This window comes from Schistocerca gregaria, unplaced genomic scaffold, assembly GCF_023897955.1.
Source record: "Schistocerca gregaria isolate iqSchGreg1 unplaced genomic scaffold, iqSchGreg1.2 ptg000806l, whole genome shotgun sequence".
Classification (NCBI taxonomy): Eukaryota; Metazoa; Arthropoda; class Insecta; order Orthoptera; family Acrididae; genus Schistocerca; species Schistocerca gregaria.
In genome coordinates, this window is record NW_026062174.1 from 35001 (window position 1) to 42500 (window position 7500).

The following is a 7500-nucleotide window of genomic DNA, read 5'->3' on the forward strand; positions in this document are numbered from 1 at the left end:
CGCGGAGAAGGGTTTCGTGTGAACAGCCGTTGCACACGAGTCAGTCGATCCTAAGCCCTAGGAGAAATCCGATGTTGATGGGGGCCGTCATAGCATGATGCACTTTGTGCTGGCCCCCGTTGGGCGAAAGGGAATCCGGTTCCTATTCCGGAACCCGGCAGCGGAACCGATACAAGTCGGGCCCCTCTTTTAGAGATGCTCGTCGGGGTAACCCAAAAGGACCCGGAGACGCCGTCGGGAGATCGGGGAAGAGTTTTCTTTTCTGCATGAGCGTTCGAGTTCCCTGGAATCCTCTAGCAGGGAGATAGGGTTTGGAACGCGAAGAGCACCGCAGTTGCGGCGGTGTCCCGATCTTCCCCTCGGACCTTGAAAATCCGGGAGAGGGCCACGTGGAGGTGTCGCGCCGGTTCGTACCCATATCCGCAGCAGGTCTCCAAGGTGAAGAGCCTCTAGTCGATAGAATAATGTAGGTAAGGGAAGTCGGCAAATTGGATCCGTAACTTCGGGATAAGGATTGGCTCTGAGGATCGGGGCGTGTCGGGCTTGGTCGGGAAGTGGGTCAGCGCTAACGTGCCGGGCCTGGGCGAGGTGAGTGCCGTAGGGGTGCCGGTAAGTGCGGGCGTTTAGCGCGGGCGTGGTCTGCTCTCGCCGTTGGTTGGCCTCGTGCTGGCCGGCGGTGCAGGATGCGCGCGCCTGCGCGGCGTTCGCGCCCCGGTGCTTCAACCTGCGTGCAGGATCCGAGCTCGGTCCCGTGCCTTGGCCTCCCACGGATCTTCCTTGCTGCGAGGCCGCGTCCGCCTTAGCGTGCTCCTCCGGGGGCGCGCGGGTGCGCGGATTCTCTTCGGCCGCCATTCAACGATCAACTCAGAACTGGCACGGACTGGGGGAATCCGACTGTCTAATTAAAACAAAGCATTGCGATGGCCCTAGCGGGTGTTGACGCAATGTGATTTCTGCCCAGTGCTCTGAATGTCAACGTGAAGAAATTCAAGCAAGCGCGGGTAAACGGCGGGAGTAACTATGACTCTCTTAAGGTAGCCAAATGCCTCGTCATCTAATTAGTGACGCGCATGAATGGATTAACGAGATTCCCGCTGTCCCTATCTACTATCTTACGAAGGCCGTTATGCTGTCTAACCAGTGGTGGAGTCCACCTATACTGGTAGAAGACGGGCGGCTAAATGTCCGATCTCTCAACCTCCCCGTGGTGTAAGATGCGAGTAGCCGGGCAACCGGTGAAACCAATGAGAGAAGGGCGACTCCCGTGCAGGGCGCAAGCTCGGATGCGGTGGGACTGGGCAACTGGCCCCTCCAAACCGGGCTCTGCAGCCTTGCTCGCCGTGAGCGATAAGGTGTCGGACTCCGGTCTAGTATCCTTGCTCACTGGCGAATGGCACTTACAAGTTATAGCGGCGCTTGCTGTGCTTCGGCCCTTGGCCGGGGTGCGGCGGGCGCCGCTTTTACTAAGGCGGCGCTTGCTGTGCCTCGGCTTCGGCCGGGCTGCGGCGTGGTGCGGCTCCATGCGATGGTGGCGTCTGCTGTGTCTCGGCTTCGGCTCGGATGCGGCGGGCGCCGCTTTTGCTGGGGCGGCGCCCGCTGCGCCCTGGCCCTGGCTGGGGTGCGGCGGGCGCCGCTTTTGCGTTAAAGTCATTTTACGCTCTCTGAGAGGATGTGTTTCCGTCTCTGCCTGTGCGCGCTACGGAACTCACTCCCCACAGCAGGAGCAAGGCGTTATCGCGGTTGACTTATCGGCCGTGGAATGCTGAGCTCCATGACACAAGTGCCACGGGAGGTATACTCCCCACAAGGAGACGTCTGCACGAGGCGGTTGGATCGAACATCGACCCTTTCCGGCCGAGTGCGCGTCTCCCACTACTGCGAGCGCTTGTAGGTGTCGGACTCTTAAGTCTAGTATCCAAGCTCGTACGTAGTGCGTGCGCGTGCAGCGGAGTGTGTCGACGTGAGTTGGCGCGCTACTGCTGGACTTGTGCGCACGGCGGTGCGCTTCGCTCGGCTCGCTGGCGGCGGGTCCTGCTGTGGCCCCGGCCTCGCGCGTGAACGCCCGGCGCTAGCCGGGCGCGGCGCGGTTGGCCGGGGTAGTGGCGGGTCTTGGCTGCCGGTCGGGCTGTGCGCTTGCGCGCTGTTGTGTCGGCTGCGCTGCGCGGGGCCGGGTGCGGCCGGGCGATGCGCGCGCTGCTGGCTGGCGCTGGGCGGGCGGTCGGCCTCTGGCTGACAGCCCGCTCTCGCGGCTACGCTGGCGGCGGGCGCGGGCCCGGCTGCGCCCGGCTCCGCCGGCCGCGCCCGGACAACTTAGCGGCGCCGCCCGGCCACATGTAATGTTGGTTGTGGTTGGCGTGTGCGGTTGGCGCACAAAGCACAGTGGGGAGTAGGGCGGTCATCGTTCCTGCGGAAACCAAGGCTCTCACTTTTGAGGGCCAAAGCGGAAGCAGGCCGATGTCCACGCGCGGGGAAGGGCGCTGACTGCGAAGCGCCCTCTGACTTTCAGAGGATGCAACGCGGGCGGCGACCCGGCCTCGCTCGGAGGATTCCTTGGTGTATAACTGCGGAGTGGAGGCCGGCATCGGCCTTCGCAACGTGGAAATCACCGGGAGCTGCCCCCAGGAGGATGCTCCTGAGTGGTCTAAGACCACGACCACAGGGACGAAGGCTAATACAGCCGACGTACGGGCCTGGCAAACCCGGGGTGCCCGAGCCCGGTGCTGGCAAGCGCTACCAGCGCCGTCCGTAATCTGAGACACGTACTTCAACGACCGCTGTGAGGCGCGCAGTGGAACGTCGTGCGTGTTTCGGACCGGAGTCTTGGCTTAACCGCCTGGGCAAGAGAAGGACAATCTCTATAATCACCCCTCACCCTCTGCGTTAGCTGGCGGCTATGGGGCGCAAGGCTGTTGAGTTGTGAACAGTCGTGAGTCAGCCACCTCAGAGGACCGGCCGACCCTCTGTTGTATAAGGCTTACCCAGGTGGGCGGGGCAACGCCTGGGTGGACCACTTATATCCCTAGCTGATCGTGGGAACCACATGGCTTCTCTCAATCAACCTTGTCCCGACGGAACTGGTGGGCCGTCGCGGAGTCACAACACCAACCATTCAGGGGACGAGTCTGACACTCCGTGTCAAGACGAACTCCCAACACAAGGGCAGTCGGAGGCCCATAGGCCAGAAGACCATGACCCCGCGCTTAGCGAGCCAGAATTGGAGCTCCGTACACCTCGTGCACGGAGCGCTAAGACTGCAGCAAGCGAGACGCTGGCACGGACGCTTGCAGACGCGAGTGAAAGTGACAGTGAGAAAGAACGGAAGGCAAAAGTGAGGAAGCAGAAGAAACACCTGCGAAAACTGCTCCGGCAGAGATCGCTGAGTGCGGACGCTGTAACCGATCTGATGCCGCCACCCCACCAGCCGGCGCCGAAAGCGGCACCTAAGGCGGGAGACAAGCCGAAACCGGCGCAGGTAGCCGGGCGCAAGCCCGGCGGCCCAGTCGGGGAAGGCGCAACGGGGAAGTCCGAACCGAAGGCGGAGACGAAGGCCTCGCGGCCAACGACACCGCCGGCGGGGAAGGCTGCGAGCGAGCCAAAGCTGGCGCAGGTAGCCGGGCAAAGACCCAGCGGCCCAGTCGGCACCGGCAAGCTCACCCAGACTCGCCCGGCGGGAGAGACGGCGGCCCCACGGCCGAAGTCTCAACTGCCGGAGACGGCGAAAAGTGTGCCGAAACCGGCGAAGGTAGCCGGGCAACTGCCCAGCGGCCCAGTCGGGGAAAGCGCCAGCAGTAGCCGCGCCTCTTCACCAATGTCGGGTGCCGAGAGACGCAAGTCCCGGACACGACGGAAGAAGCGGAAACCGAACAAGCAGCCGGACTCGGCGCAGGTAGCCGGACAACAGCCTGGCGGCCCAGTCGATGACGGCACGTCCCGATACAAGGCAAGCCCAAGCGATCTTGCGACCGTGAAGCTTATCGCGACGCGGCTCGAGGACGTCCTGAAGCTCGTGGACGACTCTCTAAAACCGGGACAACTGGTCGAGGAGGGAAATCTGGGGGACTTTAAGAGACAACTGAGAGCTAAGTTGTTTGATTGGGCCATGGCGCAGTCGGCCCTCACCGGAAGGGTGGCAGCCTTGGAGGAGGAGCTGGCGAGGACGAAGGCGGTGCCCACGGCGCCACCCAAGACCTTTGCACAAGTTGCCGCCGCTCCACCCATACCAGAACGGAAAACGCAGGCGATGATAACCAAAGCCCTGACTGAGAAGGCAACGCTCTTCATCAAGTCCAAGGGCAATGAAACTGGCGCAGAAGTGAGAAAGAAATTCACCTCCCTGGTCAAGCCTGAGGTTGAAGGTGTGAAGTTCTCACGGGTCGCCACAAACGGCCCGACGCTCATCGTAGATGTGGCGTCTGAGACTGATCGCCAGAAGCTTCTAGCTAACAACAAACTGACAGAAGCACTCAAGTGCGAACTGCCGAAAAAGCTCAATCCGCAGATAATCATATATCATGTACCATGTGTCATGAAGAATGAAGCTGTGGTTGAGCTAACTCGAAAGCAAAACGACCTTGGAGGACTTTCCGAAACACAGTTTCGCCAGGAGTTTAAGCCGAAGTTCCGGACTGGGCCAAGGGGCAAACAAACATCACATCTCGTGGTGGAAGTAAGCCCCAGACTCAGAGTCGCGATTCTGAGGCAGAAGCGACTGTACATGGGCTTTGAGTCCATGCCGGTTGACGACTACCTGGACTTAGTCGTTTGCACGCGGTGCCAGGATGTGAACCACTCGGTAAGGTTCTGCAAGCAGGACCCGAGTATAATAACATGTGGGCACTGTGGCGAGAACGGCCACATGAGGAAGGACTGTAGAAAAGCGGGGGACCGAGCGGTCTGTATCCCGTGCAAAAAGCGTAATCGCACATGCGAAACGCCAGGCAAAGAGTGTGCCTACTACAGGATTCTCACTCAACGCAAAATCCAGCGGACAGACTATGGGAGACAAGACCTCTCGTCAACCGTCTCCATTCCGGCCGCTACCTCTCCTGTCCCCGACCGGACTGTGAAAAATCACAATGCCAATGTCGGTTAAGATAGGACAGCTGAACTGCGCGCGAACGCAAGCGGTGATGCAGGAGGTACGACGCCGAGCGGAGGAGGAGTCTCTAGACATATTATGTCTGCAAGAGCCCTACTCTAGGGACGGAAAGATCCGATATATGCCGACAACAGCTCAGATCCTGGCTGGGGGAGAGCATCCTATGGCAGCAATTGTTGTGCTAAATCGTTCCTTCAGAGCAGTCAAAGTGGCGCACCTAAGCAACAGATGCATGGTGTTAGCTGAGATAAATACTGGCGATTTCACCTTTTTCGTGCTAAATATGTACTTTCAGTACAGGCACAGAGAAAGACCGTATATCGACCAGTTAAAAGAGGCGGTTGGGTTCTACCGCAATGACTTGCTGATTTGCACAATGGACGCAAATGCCATGTCACCCCTATGGCACAGTGACATCACGCCTCTTGGTGCTCGACGCGCCGCCAGGCGAGGTGAGAGACTCGCTGAAGCAATTCACGAGCTCAGACTAGAAGTGCTGAACCGACCAAACTTCCCACCAACTTTCGAAGGCCGCCGTGGAGCGACCTCGAATATCGATGTGACACTGAAGAGTGCACACGAGCATCTCCGTGCGGAGAACTGGAAGGTATGGCGGGGAATGACACTAAGTGACCACAATCTGATCACATTCACTGTAGCCTATGATGGGGAGCCTCCTCCTGAAGACCAGGTGAACGGCACCGTCAAGTACAACTGGCGAAAGGCTAATTGGGATCGACTAAGAGGTAATCTAGTGATACCGAATTGGCCAATGGATCGCGTTGTGGACGTTGACAAAGCTGCAGAAGATCTGACGGCGGCCATACAGACAGCAGCAACAGGCGCAGTCCCGTTGGCCCACACAGGGAAAATGCCTAAGGCACCTTGGAACCCTGAGCTGCAGCGTCTCCGACGCGAATGCAGAAGAGCGCGGCGGCATTACCAGCGCAGCGTAGGCGATCACATTCGTGAGGCCACGCTCGCGCGGTACAGGCGGGCCAAAGCCGTGTTTAAGCGGGCACTGCACACAGTACGGACTGAGAGTTGGCAGTCTTTTGTTCGTGACAGTCTGGCGGCTGACCCCTGGGGTACACCGTACAAGATTGCCGTGTCAAAAGTTCGGTCACCGACGGTCCTGTCGACCCTAAGGAAGATCGATGGCAGTCACACCAAGGACTGGCAAGAGTCAGCTGAGCTCCTCATGAGTACCTTATTGCCCGACGATAGTAGCGAAGATGAGGACGAGGAACAGGGGAATTTGAGGCGACAACTCCATGAGCTGTATGCCGATGAGACGCCTGTTGCTCCGTTCACTGAACGTGAAGTTACCGCCGCAATTCTTGAATTGCGCCGTAAAAAGGCGACGGGCCATGATGGACTCGCTGCCGAGGTTCTCCAAGCCCTGTGCGCGGAGATCTGCCCTTACCTGACTAACCTCTACAATGAGTGCTTACGTCAGGGACGGGTACCAGAATCGTGGAAGTTGGCCGAAGTGGTCATTCTGAGAAAGGGTGAGGACAAGGATCCGGAAGTGCCGAAATCATACCGACCCATCTGTCTCTTGAACTCCATGGCTAAGCTCCAGGAGAAGCTCCTATGCCTTCGGCTAGAGCAACACCGGGAACTTAGGGGACGCAGTCCCGACCAATATGGATTCAGGAGGGGTCTGTGTACAGAAGATGCTATAAACAAGGCAATGTTGTTGGTGGACACATCTACAGCCAAGTACGTTGCGGGGATAATGGTTGACATCGCTGGGGCTTTCGACAACCTATGGTGGCCGGCACTGTTCGACAGCCTAAGGAAGTTGGAATGTCCTGGGCCCCTGTACCGGTGCCTGCTAGACTACTGCCGTAACCGGCGGGCGGTTTTGCGGTGCCCGGGGCGGGCGGTTGAGAAGTCGATCACCAAGGGATGCCCACAGGGCTCGGTCTGCGGTCCCATATTCTGGGATGTAGGCCTCGAGCCTGTGTTGGCGGAACTAGGAGAACTGCGACAAGTGCGAGGCGTAGTAGCGTACGCCGATGACATCCTTCTAGTGATAGAAGGTGACTCTCGGGCAATGTTGGAAGTAAACTGCAACGCAGCGCTCAACGCCCTGCAGCAGTGGTGCCACAAAGTGAAGCTGAAGCTGTCTGCTGAGAAGACTGTGTATATCTTGCTGCGCGGCCGTTTGGCACGTGGCCCTGTACTCCGAATTGCTGGCGGTGCCAACGATGGAGCTATCAGGCGAACACGCATGGCGAGGTATCTGGGAATCCACCTCGATGAGTCCAGACTGTTCTCTGCGCATATCGAGATCGTATGTCGCAAAAGCCAGGCCCTCTTCCACAAGATAGCCAGTATTGCAAACAAGCAATACCATCTGCCATTGCAGACATTAAGGCTATATCACTCGAGCA

The 7500-nt window shown here is 59.0% G+C and overlaps 1 pseudogene; it reads left to right on the forward strand.

Moving 5' to 3' along the window:
* Positions 1-1142, forward strand: part of LOC126322363 (large subunit ribosomal RNA) — a 2991-nt pseudogene extending 1849 nt beyond the window's left edge.
* The last annotated feature ends 6358 nt before the right edge of the window (positions 1143-7500 follow it).